This window comes from Oncorhynchus clarkii, chromosome 1 (assembly GCF_045791955.1).
Source record: "Oncorhynchus clarkii lewisi isolate Uvic-CL-2024 chromosome 1, UVic_Ocla_1.0, whole genome shotgun sequence".
In the NCBI taxonomy this organism is placed as follows: domain Eukaryota; kingdom Metazoa; phylum Chordata; class Actinopteri; order Salmoniformes; family Salmonidae; genus Oncorhynchus; species Oncorhynchus clarkii.
Genome location: NC_092147.1, coordinates 5,607,246 through 5,621,285, shown reverse-complemented (window position 1 = coordinate 5,621,285; position 14,040 = coordinate 5,607,246).

The following is a 14,040-nucleotide window of genomic DNA, read 5'->3' as shown; positions in this document are numbered from 1 at the left end:
ATCCTATTATATACTACACTATAATGCTATACTCTCCTTTTATATACTACACTATAATACTATACTCTCCTATTATATACTACACTATAATGCTATACTCTCCTAGTATATACTACACTATAATGCTATACTCTCCTATTATATACTACACTATAATGCTATACTCTCCTATTATATACTACAGCTATATGTTACAACTTTACCGCTACCCGTTATATTGAAATTAATTCACAGTTATATGTTATGTTGTAGTGACTTCACAGTTATATGTTATGTTGTAGTGAATTCACAGTTCTATGTTATGTTGTAGTGACTTCACAGTTATATGTTATGTTGTAGTGACTTCACAGTTATGTGTTATGTTGTAGTGAATTCACAGTTATATGTTATGTTGTAGTGACTTCACAGTTATATGTTATGTTGTAGTGACTTCACAGTTATATGTTATGTTGTAGTGACTTCACAGTTATGTGTTATGTTGCAGTGACTTCACAGTTATGTGTTATGTTGCAGTGACTTCACAGTTATATGTTATGTTGTAGTGACTTCACAGTTATGTGTTATGTTGTAGTCACTTCACAGTTATGTGTTATGTTGTAGTGACTTCACAGTTATGTGTTATGTTGTAGTGACTTCACAGTTATGTGTTATGTTGTAGTGACTTCACAGTTATTTGTTATGTTGTAGTGACTTCACAGTTATGTGTTATGTTGTAGTGACTACACAGTTATATGTTATGTTGTCGGGAATTCACTGTTATATGTTATGTTGTAGTGACTTCACAGCTAGGTGTTTTGTTGTAGTGACTTCACAGCTTTGTGTTATGATGTAGTGAATTCACAGTTATATGTTATGTTGTAGTGACTTCACAGCTAGGTGTTATGTTGTAGTGACTTCACAGTTATATGGTATGTTGTAGTGACTTCACAGCTAGGTGTTATATTGTAGTGAATTCACAGCTAGGTGTTATATTGTAGTGAATTCACAGCTTTGTGTTATGTTGTAGTGAATTCACAGCTAGGTGTTATATTGTAGTGAATTCACAGCTAGGTGTTATATTGTAGTGAATTCACAGCTTTGTGTTATGTTGTCGTGAATTCACAGTTATATGTTATGTTGTAGTGAATTCACAGCTATGTGCTCATTTGTAGCGACTTCACAGCTAGGTGTTATATTGTAGTGCCTTCACAGCTTTGTGTTATGTTGTAGTGACTTCACAGATATGTGTTATGTTGAATTGCTTTCACAGCTTTGTGATACATTGTAGAGACTTCACAGCTATGTGCTACCTTTTAGTGACTTCACAGCTAATTGTTATTCTGTAGTGACTTCACAGCTATGTGTTATGTTGAATTGCCTTCACAGCCATGTGTTATATTGTAATTCCTTCACAGTTATGTGTTATAGTGAAATGCCTTCACAGCTATGTGTTACGGTGAATAGCCTTCACAGCCATGTGTTATATTGTTAAGCCTTCACAGTTATGTGTTATATTGAATTGCCTTCACAGCTATGTGTTATGTTGAATTGCCTTCACAGCTATGTGTTATGTTGAATTGCCTTCACAGCTGTGTTATGTTGAAATTCCTTCACAGCTATGTGTTATATGGAATTGCCTTCACAGCGTTGTGTTATATTGAATTGCCTTCACAGCTATGTGTTATGTTGAATTGCCTTCACAGCTATGTGTTATGTTGAATTGCCTTCACAGCTGTGTTATGTTGAAATTCCTTCACAGCTATGTGTTATATTGAATTGCCTTCACAGCGTTGTGTTATATTGAATTGCCTTCACAGCTATGTGTTATGTTGAATTGCCTTCACAGCTATGTGTTATATTGTAATGCCTTCACAGTTATGTGTTATGTTGAATTGCCTTCACAGCTATGTGTTAAGTTGAAATGCCTTCACAGCTATGTGTTATATTGTAGTGAATGTTTTTGGGCTGTAAAAAAGGGATTGATAAATAACATCCTGTATTGCTATGGCAACACCTCAAACGAGACCCTCTTTTGATTTTAAGGACAATAAACAATGAAGCCTGCTTGCCAGGTTGCTATAGCCTGGTGGCCAGGTTGCTATAGCCTGGTGGCCAGGTTGCTATAGCCTGGTGGCCAGGTTGCTATAGCCTGGTGGCCAGGTTGCTTTAGCCTGGTTTCCAGGTTGCTATAGCCTGGTTGCCAGGTTGGTATTGCCTGGTGGCCAGGTTGGTATTGCCTGGTGGCCAGGTTGGTATTGCCTGGTGGCCAGGTTGCTATAGCCTGGTGGCCAGGTTGGTATTGCCTGGTTGCCAGGTTGGTATTGCCTGGTTGCCAGGTTGGTATTGCCTGGTGGCCAGGTTGCTATAGCCTGGTGGCCAGGTTGCTATAGCCTGGCGGCCACGTTGGTGTTGCCTGGTTGCCAGGTTGGTGTTGCCTGGTGGCCAGGTTGGTATTGCCTGGTGGCCAGGTTGGTATAGATTGGTTGCCAGGTTGCTTTAGCCTGGTTGCCAGGTTGGTATTACCTGGTTGCCAGGTTGGTATTGCCTGGTGGCCAGGTTGGTATTGCCTGGTGGCCAGGTTGGTGTAGATTGGTTGCTAGGTTGGTATTGCCTGGTTTCCAGGTTGGTATAGCCTGGTTTCCAGGTTGGTTTAGCCTGGTTTCCAGGTTGGCATAGCCTGGCTGCCAGGTTGGTATAGCCTTCTTGCCAGGTTGGCATAGCCTGGTTGCCAGATTGGTTATGTAGCTCTATGTTGACGTGGGTAATAATAATAAAATATATACCACTTAGCAGACACTTCTATCCAAAGCTGCTTAGTGTGTGTGATCCCTGCAGGAGTTGAACCCAAAATGTTCACTATATAACAATATATATATTATTAATATGACAGTGTGTCTACTGCCATACTGAGACTTAATTCCTGAGTTATAGCTCAACTCCAGCTTTGTTGAAATCTGTCATTCTACTCCCATTTTATCTTTCATTCTACTCCCATTTTAGACAAAAAAAAAATTCTCCTTCCAACGGCGCGTCCAGCGCCAACCCAAACACGCATGGAGACCTCGTTGATGTGAAGGAATCTTGACGGGTCTCCCAGGTGTGAAAAAAAAAAAAAAAAAACCTGAGGCGTAATTGCTCACAAACTCTGTAATTAAGGTGCCTAAATGGGTATGAGGTGACGCCTGCCTGGTAAATACTCAGGTGATGTCGGGCCAAAACCACCTAGTGTGGTTAGTCTTTTCATTTAGAGTCTGCAGCATACAGCAGAGTGGGAAGTGACATTACTCATTATAATATTGTTGTGGTTCTTTACACACTCCATTTGAATGATTTAATTTATTATGATCCTCAAAGCCAATGGCAACAGCTACTCTTACCGGGGTCCGACACATAACGAAAAAGACATTACAGACAGAAGACTTTTACAATTGACATACATTTTAAAAAATACTAACGTGTGTGTGTGTGTGTGTGTGTGTGTGTGTGTGGATCTATCAGTTACACGTACCTGTCAGTACAAACACACAACAGGTAGGTCACGTGGGGGAGAGGCATTGTGTGTGTGTGTGTGTGTGTGTGTGTGTGTGTGTGTGTGTGTGTGTGTGTGTGTGTGTGTGTGGATCTATCAGTTCCAGATACCTTATAGTACAAACACACAACAAGTAGGTCACGTGGGGGAGAGGCATTGTGTGTGTGTGGATCTATCAGTTACACGTACATGTCAGTACAAACACACAACAAGTAGGTCACGTGGGGGAGAGGCATTGTGTGTGTGTGGATCTATCAGTTACACGTACATGTCAGTACAAACACACAACAAGTAGGTCACGTGGGGGAGAGGCATTGTGTGTGTGTGGATCTATCAGTTACACGTACATGTCAGTACAAACACACAACAAGTAGGTCACATGGGGGAGAGGCATTGTGTGTGTGTGGATCTATCAGTTACACGTACATGTCAGTACAAACACACAACAAGTAGGTCACGTGGGGGAGAGGCATTGTGCCATGAGGTGGCGCTTTATATTTATTTTTTGAAACCAGGTTTGCTGTTCACTAGATAAGATGGAATGGACCCGTGGCTCTGTATAATACTGTACTTTACCTGGAATCTGTTCTGGACCTGGGGACTGTGAAAAGACCCCTGGTGGGGTGTCTGGTGGGGTGTAAGTGTGTATGATGTCACACCAGCACTTGCAGCAAACACTGAGAGATATCGCAACACGCCTGTTAGCAAACGCACACGTTTATGTACATTGGAAACACTTATGCCCACGTTAGCTTGTGCTATGTCATAGGAAAGTTCTTTCCACATTTATAATCCTGGCTACAGATTGCGATCAACATTGCAAGCGTGAGCTCATTGAAAATCATTGCGTGTCTTCAGGCAGATCACATAGGATTTGAAGTTGGCAACCTGTCTAAGCCTGTGCCCACCTGGAATTGGGTCACGCCCATGAACCGTAGCAAATAGAGCTAGGGGTGGAGCCTCTGTACTTACAGCACACCTGAGCAACCATCATCTAATCAGCTGAAAGACATCTCTCTCTCTCTCTCTCTCTCTCTCTGTCTCTCTGTCTCTCTCTCTCTCTCTCTCTCTCTCTCTCTCTCTCTCTCTCTCTCTCTCTCTATCTCTCTCTCTCTCTCTCTCTCTCTCTCTCTCTAACTCTCTCTGATGTTTTAGTACTCCAAAAACCATTTCCCTTATCTTGTGCAATACCATTCTCTCTCAGCTTGTCCAGTTCTTACCCACTTTTCTGTTTGAGGAGAAGGAGCCGTTTAATTATGTTGGGACACACCCAGTGGCTGAATGAGAACAGAAGAGGAGAAGGAGCAGTTAAGTTATGTTGGGACACACCCAGTGGCTGAATGAGAACATAAGAGGAGAAGGAGCAGTTAAGTTATGTTGGGATAGATTCACAGTGCCTCACGCTCTTCCTCTCTCCACCCAAGTGCTCCTCTGGCTGAGAAACTAATGAAAGCCCAACTGCTTGTGACAGCAGCTATTTCCTGCATGGCCCCTGGGGGCCAGTTGGGCTGGGTTATGAGGAGTTGTGTCTGGCATGTGAACCCAGCCATATGCCCTAGGTCAAGTGCTTTGAGCTGGGCTACCAACAGGAGCCAGATGGGTCCAATTCTGCAATCAGAAAATCTAGGGGGGGGGGGGGGACGACTTTGTGATCATCAGTTAACGGCAGGTTGGCTGTGACAAATCTTAAAGGTCCATCTAGCAATGTGACATCATCATAGTAGGGCAACTTCCTGCTTACAGACATGAACAACAACAGAAGAGTTGTAGTCTTGAGACAGGTCCACATTGAGAAGAGTTGTAGTCTTGAGACAGGTCCACATTGAGAAGAGTTGTAGTCTTGAGACAGGTCCACATTGAGAAGAGTTGTAGTCTTGAGACAGGTCCACATTAAGAAGAGTTGTAGTCTTGAGACAGGTCCACATTAAGAAGAGTTGTAGTCTTGAGACAGGTCCACATTGACAAGAGTTGTAGTCTTGAGACGGATCCACATTAAGAAGAGTTGTAGTCTTGAGACAGGTCCACATTGAGAACAGTTGTAGTCTTGAGACAGGTCCACATTGAGAAGAGTTGTAGTCTTGAGACAGGTCCACATTAAGAAGAGTTGTAGTCTTGAGACATGTCCACATTGAGAACAGTTGTAGTCTTGAGACAGGTCCACATTGAGAAGAGTTGTAGTCTTGAGACAGGTCCACATTAAGAACAGTTGTAGTCTTGAGACAGGTCCACATTGAGAAGAGTTGTAGTCTTGAGACAGGTCCACATTGAGAACAGTTGTAGTCATGAGACAGGTCCACATTGAGAAGAGTTGTAGTCTTGAGACAGGTCGATTGAGGTGCCCCTTTCTGTGTTTTGCTGTGGCTATGAGAGAAAAGGTCATCCATTGACTGTCCCATTTTATCAGGCACTAACTATATGCAGTTAACTTACATCTGCTGTGCTACTCATAATTTTTTTAGCAGCTTAGCATCGGCACAAGAACCTACTTTGTGCACAGCTCTCTCTTTCTCTCTCTCTCTCTCTGTCTCTCTCTCTCTCTCTCTCTCTCTCTCTCTCTCTCTCTCTCTCTCTCTCTCTGTATCTCTCTCTCTCTCACTCTCTCTCTCTCTCTCTCTCTCTCTCTCTCTCCTTTCCTCCTTCCACTGTCCTTATCAGCATGATTACAGATTTTAAATCCACTATCATACAGAAAGCCTGATGAAAAACAAATGGCATGTCTTATATTGGACGATGAAAGTGACAGGATTTACTGGGAACTCTCTGATCTTTGGGAATTAAGATCAGAATGTGCTGACTCGAGAGCTAATTCTGTAGAAGGGAAGTAATAGTAGTGGAAGTTTCATTTATGCAAACTAGGCTCAGGGCTTGTGGGGTATGGAGTTAACATACTAATAACTAGTTAGATTTCGAAAGCGTCACTGATAAAACTAATTTTGTATTTAGGTTTTTTTTTTCAGTGTGTGTGCATGCGGTCACACACAAATAGTACTTCTGCAATTAATATGACTGACTACCAGCCTCATTTGCATGTTAAGATGTTAAAAACACGGAAGAGTTCAAAGAAACTGTCCTTTTCTTTTACATGCATTTCAGAATACGCTATCTCAATTCAACAAGCTCCAGAGAACACATTGCTGAATAAATATTAGCTCTGCTCGGTCAAGTGAATATTGTGAAATGTTTATTTTTTGTCAAAGCAAAATAACTCTACGACCAAAACTGACATCTTCATAAATATTTATTAGACGCTTTCCACCCTCAGAAAAAAAATACACAAGTCCCTGCATGAGATTTCTTAATATCAACACCTACGGGGCGGGGCGGCAAAAAAATACAACCCGTCGCTCAATGCGAATAGCGAGTTCAATCAAGGAATCCACGCTGGAAGGAACCTCCCGGGAGAGAATCTCATCCTTTACCTCTGCGCGGAAACCCTCCAGAAGACGAGCGAGCAAGGCCGGCTCGTTCCAGCCACTGGAGACAGCAAGAGTGCGAAACTCAATAGAGTAGTCTGTTATGGATCGATTGCCTTGACATAGGGAAGACAGGGCCCTGGAAGCCTCCTCCCCAAAAACAGATCGATCAAAAACCCGTATCATCTCCTCCTTAAAGTCCTGATACTGGTTAGTACACTCAGCCCTTGCCTCCCAGATTGCCGTGCCCCACTCACGAGCCCGTCCAATAAGGAGAGATATGACGTAGGCGACACGAGCAGTGCTCCTGGAGTAAACAAGTCTGAATATAGGAAATGGACATTTCGAATGCATGAGATTTCTTAATATCAACACCTACGGGGCGGGGCGGCAGGGTGGAAGGTAGCCTAGCGGTTAGAGTGTTGGGCCAGAAACCAAAAGGTTGACCGTTTGAATGCCCGAAGCTGGCAATGTGAAAAATCTGTTGATGTGCTCTTGAACAAGGCACTTAACAGTAATAAGCTTGTGCAACAGTTGATGATGCTATTTTATTGAATAAGTTGTCCTCGATAGGCCTGAGATCTGACGCCTGTTCATGGTTTCATGATTATCTTAGTGACAGAACTCAGGCCATCGTGATTGATGGGGTTAAGTCTAGAAGTACATAAATGTGTACCGCAGGGGTCGATACAAGGACCTGTTTTTTTCACGATTAATATAAATGCTGTTGGTCAATAAACAGGGTTCATATTCTCTACCCAACCCTACTGCCTAAACCTAAACCCTTACCCTAAACCGGGTTAGTATCCTCAGCCCAAACCTACCCCCTAAACCTTACCTAAAAACTGGGTTTGAACTCTCAGCCCTACCCTACCCCCTAAACCTTACCCTAAACCGGGTTCGTATCCTCCACCCTACCCTACCCCCTAAACCTTACCCTAAACCGGGTTCGTATCCTCCACCCAAACCTACCCCCTAAACCGGGTTCGTATCCTCCACCCTACCCTACCCCCTAAACCGGGTTCGTAACCTCAACCCTACCCTACCCCCTAAACCAGGTTCGTATCCTCAACCCTACTCTACCCCATAAACCGGGTTTGTATCCTCAACCCTACTCTACCCCCTAAACCGGGTTCGTATCCTCAACCCTACCCTACCCCCTAAACCGGGTTCGTATCCTCAACCCTACTCTACCCCCTAAACCGGGTTCGTATCCTCTACCCTACCCTACCCCCTAAACCGGGTTCATAACCTCAACCCTACCCTACCCCCTAAACCGGGTTCGTATCCTCAACCCTACCCTACCCCATAAACCGGGTTCGTATCCTCAACCCTACCCTACCCCATAAACCGGGTTTGAATCCTCAACCCTTCCCTACCCCCTAAACCTTACCCTAAACCAGGTTCGTATCCTCAACCCTACCCTACCCCCTAAACCGGGTTTGTATCCTCAACCCTACCCTACCCCCTAAACCTTACCCTAAACCGGGTTCGTATCTTCAACCCTACCCTACCCCCTAAACAGGGTTTGAATCCACAACCCTACCCTACCCCCTAAACCTTACCCTAAACCGGGTTCATATCCTCAACCCTACCCTACCCCCTGAACCGGGTTTGTATCCTCAACCCTACCCTACCCCCTAAACCTACCCTAAACCTGGTTTGTATCCTCAACCCTACCCTACCCCCTAAACCTTACCCTAAACCGGGTTCGTATCCTCAACCCTACCCTACCCCCTAAAACTCAGTTGTTTGTTCTTTAAATGCTAAATCATTGCCAATCTAAATACCAAGGTATTTGTACGCATGGACTCGGTTTGATTTACCATCTGATGAGTAAAGATGTCATCCTTCTGAGACAATCTTACCAGAACTTAAAAACAACATATATTTAGGTTTGCCATTTATTAAATACCAGTTTTAAATCAGTAAGGGCATCCTGTACAGCTGCAAAATCAGACTGTAGCCTTGTCACAGCCAGGTCAGCAGTTGGGGAAATTATGATCCACGTAAAGATGAAATTGACAATTTATAGCAGTTTAACACGATTTTGGAACAACTACCCCATCTCTGTACCCCACAAATGTGTTGGTGTTGGAGACATGGGTGAACAAGGAGTACATGTGGGGACTAAACCCCCCCAAGTGTGGCCCCTGTGTTGAGGATCAGAGCGCGGACGTGATGTTGCCTACCCTCACCAACTGGGGTCGGCCCTTCAGGAAGTCCAGGATCCAGTTGCAGAGGGAGGTGTTCAGACCCTGAGAGTCCTGAGCTTGGTGACGAGCTTGGAGGGGACAATGGTGTTGAACGCTGCTCTGTAGTTAATGGACAGCATTCTCACATAAGTATTCCTCTCATCTAGCTGGGTGAGGGCAGTGTGGAGTGCAATTGAGATTGCGTCATCTATGGATTGGTTGGGGCGGTGTGTAAATTGGAGTGGGATCTGGGATGATAGAGTTGATGTGTGCCATAACCAGCCTCTCAAAGCACTTCATGATTACAGAAGTGAGGGCCACAGGGCGGTAATCATTGTGGCACGAAGCCTTAGAGGTCTTGGGGACAGGGATGATGGTTTTCAACTTCAAACATGTGTGGATTATAGACTGGGGACAAGGAGAGGTTGCACGTGCTCTGAGAAAGAGCCATATCCGTCGGTGACGGACCTCGAAACCGGGCACAATGTTTTTTAATTGTCTTAGCGCGCATTAAAATGCATTGAGTTGGCCTGGTAGAGGCATTGTTAGGCATATCACAGCTGGGTCTTCCTTTGTAATCCGTCATGGATTGTAGCCCCCTGCCACATACGATGAGCGTCAGCGTCTATCTAATAGGATTCCAACTTTATTCCTATATTGTACTTTTGCTCAGTTTGATGACTCTGCGGTGGTCGTGGCAGGACTACTTGTTCCTGTCCTTGGCCTTCAGGCGTTTGTCTACAGGTTTTTTTTTTTTATACCGTTACGACCATTATGTAAAAAAATAAAAAGGACTTAATAAAAATGGACAAGCGACTTCAATAAAATGCCTATTCAGCATCCACAATGTAAATCACTCATTACTGCCACACACAGGTCGGAAGTCTACAAAAACTCAATACATTGGAGGTGCTGAACAGGCAATTTTTTTTCCTGTTGCTTGTAAATGTGTATCTAGACCTTTCTTTGGAAGTACCTTACTTAAATGAAGATAGTCGCTCAGCGAAACTCCATATTTGGTAAGTAACGAATGTATATTTTTTGTTGTTGAAATTTTAACGCTTGCAGAGCTGTCTTAATTTGAATCTGAGCTTCCTGGGCGGTAGAGAGGAGGACACATCATACTCATCGTTGACATCTCTAACGCACATGTACCGAGGGCGGCTTTGGAGATGCATTCACAGAGAAGTGGCCAATGTTCTCGTCGTTAAACTTTTTAACCTTGAGAAGGACGCATGATCCTCTGTCGGTGGAGGGTGAGAAAGCTTGTTTGGTCCAGCAGTAAATTGATGAACTGGCACGGATTAGCATAGCCCGGACATTCCCCCTAGAGTACATTGATTGCCTGGAGCTGTCTGCCCTGTGCATGTGTGCACGTGTGCGTGTGCGTGTGTGTGTGCGTGCATGTGTGTGTGTGTGTGTGTGTGTGTGTGTGTGTGTGTGTGTGTGTGTGCGCGTGCGTGCATGCGTGCGTGCGTGTGTGTGTGTGTGTGAGAGAGAGAGTTTGTTTGCGTGTCTAGTGTAAGTATGTGCCTGTCTGTATATGTATGTGTGCTTGTGCAGGTGGGTGGATGACTGTAAACCTGTCAAGAGCCCTCGGGGAGGAGCTGCCAACCTGAGAGACACACTGACCCTGACCACCTGTCCCTGACTCACAGCTCACCCCTCTCTCTCTCTCTCTCTCTCTCTAATTCTCTCTCTCTCTCTCTCTCTCTCTCTCCCTATGCCTCTCTCTTTCTATGTCTCTCTCTCTGTCTCTCTTTCTCTCTTTTTCTCTCTCTCTCTTTTTGTCTCCGTCTCCATCCTCTTTTTCTATCCCCTATTTTCCTTCTGGTGATTGGTCATGTCTGAAGCCCAGTTATTTACCCTATTGAGGGATAGGAGAGAGATGATTGGATGACAGGGCCTCTGTGCTGGCTTAGTCAGCTCTGACTGAGTTGCCCCGGTGTTGAGAGACAAGCAGACAACAACTGTGTCACCTGGCTGGTTCACCATACGGTGAGAAAACCACCGTGTGTTGACGGGCTGGGACGTTATTTTGTCACTATATTTTTTTTTTAAAATAAATACTATGATCGCAGTGCGGTATTACTACAGTAAATGAGTGAAGATGATCTGGGCACCGATAAACATCTCGTCTGATGTAGCGTGCCGGGGCAGGTTTCGAAGGAGGAAACAGACGTTTGTTATTGCAATAGGAGAGTCGTTTTTTTTCTTTCTTCTACTGGCAGAAGTCTGTCTGTCATCCGCTCGTCACGGTGGTTTCCGTGGATTTCTCCCAGTATTCCGAGCTTTAAGGACCTTGTTGACATTTAACGAGGTAAATCCTTACCGGATGAAAGGGAATACCTTGCCTGGTTGCATGAACAACGCAGATAGTTGGATGGTGCTGCATCAGAACTTCCAGACTTGGCCGTACTATGGGAGCCGTCTCACACAAACCACAGTGTTTATGTTTCCCTCTGACCTGTACAAATAAACATTTAGCTAACTGGCAGCTGAGGAATGTGTTAGTGCGTTTGCCACAAAATGCTTGAATACATTTTTTTGAGAATCATTAAAGAGGACATCAATCACACACACACACAAAAAAAAAAAAAGAAGACAAGGTTTGTCTTTTGGATAAATACTCATACACATTTCAGACAGTACCAGACAGGAAGTATGTTTTGCATGTAAAAAGCACTGGAGAAAAGGTAGTTAACTTAAAGGTGTGTTACTTTATGCGTGTTGTCTGAAATCTTTAGCGTGCTACACTGAAGTATTTCCCTCTAGAAGAGCACTGTATTTCCCTAATCATTCATTTGATAGCTTGACATTGCTCTGACATTGCTTTGACATTGCTCGTGCTTATATTTACACGTTCTTAACCTTCCTTTACTTATATTTGTGTGTATTGGGTATATGTTGTGAAATTGTTAGATATTACTAGTTAGAAACAATCTCAATGACATCTGCTAAAAAAATAATGTGTGAATGTGACTAGTAAAATTGGATTTGATTTGTGTCAGTAACCCTTTCCTGTAGAGAACACGGAGTGGCATAGCATCATCGTACAGTTTTATAGTAACTACTTAGTCCCGCGGGTTACACAAAGGAATAGTTCACCCAAATTACAAAACATCATCTTACCCTGTAAGCAGTCTAAGGACAATCAATTCATGTCTTTGGTTTTGTTTCCCTGGCTTTTAGTGAAATGAGATTTGTCTCATGAGGTCAACATTCTCCTCTATGATCATCTATCAAAGGTGAAAGCAAATGACTGGTTCTTTCTAAACATTTATTTTGATCAAGTTGACATTTTTCCATCAGGCTCTTCGTCTGAAATTAAATTTGACAGAGGGAAAAACAGCATATCACTGTCTATTCACATCTCGAATACAGATTGACTAATCTCCTCGAATACAGATTGAATAATCTCCTCGAATACAAATTGAATAATCTCCTCGAATACAGAGTGAATAATCTCCTCGAATACAGATTGAATAATCTCCTCGAATACAGATTGAATAATCTCCTCGAACACAGATTAAATAATTGTATTATGACAGTATCTTCCTGAGGCATTTAAATGCTCTACATTGAGGCCATTAGAGTATTTATGCTACCAACGCACGCACATCATGTCCAGGGCACAGGCTTTACACTGTGTTAGGGCAGGAGGGTTATGGCTAAGGTTTCTTATTAGCGGCCTTTACTCATTCCTGCATCCTAATTGGACAAGCCGTTTGACGATTTGAAAACCAGATCAAATGCAGATAAAAAAGAAAAATGAATAAGGGCTGATTAGATCACGCGGAGGGCGACGCGTGTAATTGAACACGCTGTCCTTTCCTCTTTTGCTGTTTCGACAATTTTCACGTGGAATATGTAGACTAAGTTAAGGATCCATTTAGTCATGAAGGTTCATATGTAGACTATCTAATATTATAACCTGAGTGGTCGAGCCCTGAATGCTGATTGGCGAAACGCTGTGGTATATCGGACGGTATACCATGGGTATGACAAAACATTTGTTTTCACTGTTCTAATTACATTGGTAACCTGTTTATAATAGCAATAAGGCACTTCGGGATTTGTGGAATGTGGCCAGGCACTCTGTGCTGCGTCGTGGTAATAGAAAAGCCCTTAGCCCTGGTATATTAGCTAAACACCACACCCCTCAGGCCTTATAGCTTAAATAACTAAGTTATTGATTCATTTAGTCAAAAAGGTTCCGTGGCCAAAAATAGTTCCATCACACTTAACCCATGGCACCTTTTTGCAATCTAACTCCACCCCCCTCCACCCCCCCATTCATCTAACTCCACCCCCCCACTCATCTAACTCCACCCCTCCACTCATCTAACTCCACCCCCCCCACTCATCTAACTCCACCCCACCACTCATCTAAATCCACCCCACCACTCAACTGTACTGCATAGGCACTAGCCCCATTTCATAATATAATCATATAGGCTGACTCCATCGTCTTCAGGCGATTCCATGATCTCTGCACTCTCTGCTCCCTCAACCATCTTTGTCCCTCACAAATTGTTTTCCCATAAAGAAACGGCCTGTGCTCTGTGACTGACTTGGACACACCATCAGGTATCAAGGTAAGAGCCAGATGTAGACCGTGTGGAAGTAACAATGTTTAATACAGAAACGGGGTAGAGGTACAGGACGGCAGGCAGGGTCAGGGTCAGGGTCAGGGTCAGGGACAGGGACAGGGTCATGGTCAGGGACAGGGTCATGGTCAGGGGCAGGCTTAGGCTCAGTGGCAGTGGCAGGGTCAGGGGCAGGGGCAGGGGCAGGGGCAGGGGCAGGGGCAGGAGCAGGAGCAGGAGCAGGGTCAGGGTCATGGTCATGGTCAGGGACAGGCTTAGGCTCAGGGGCAGGGGCAGGGATAGGGTCAGGGTCAGGGTCATGGTCAGGGACAGGG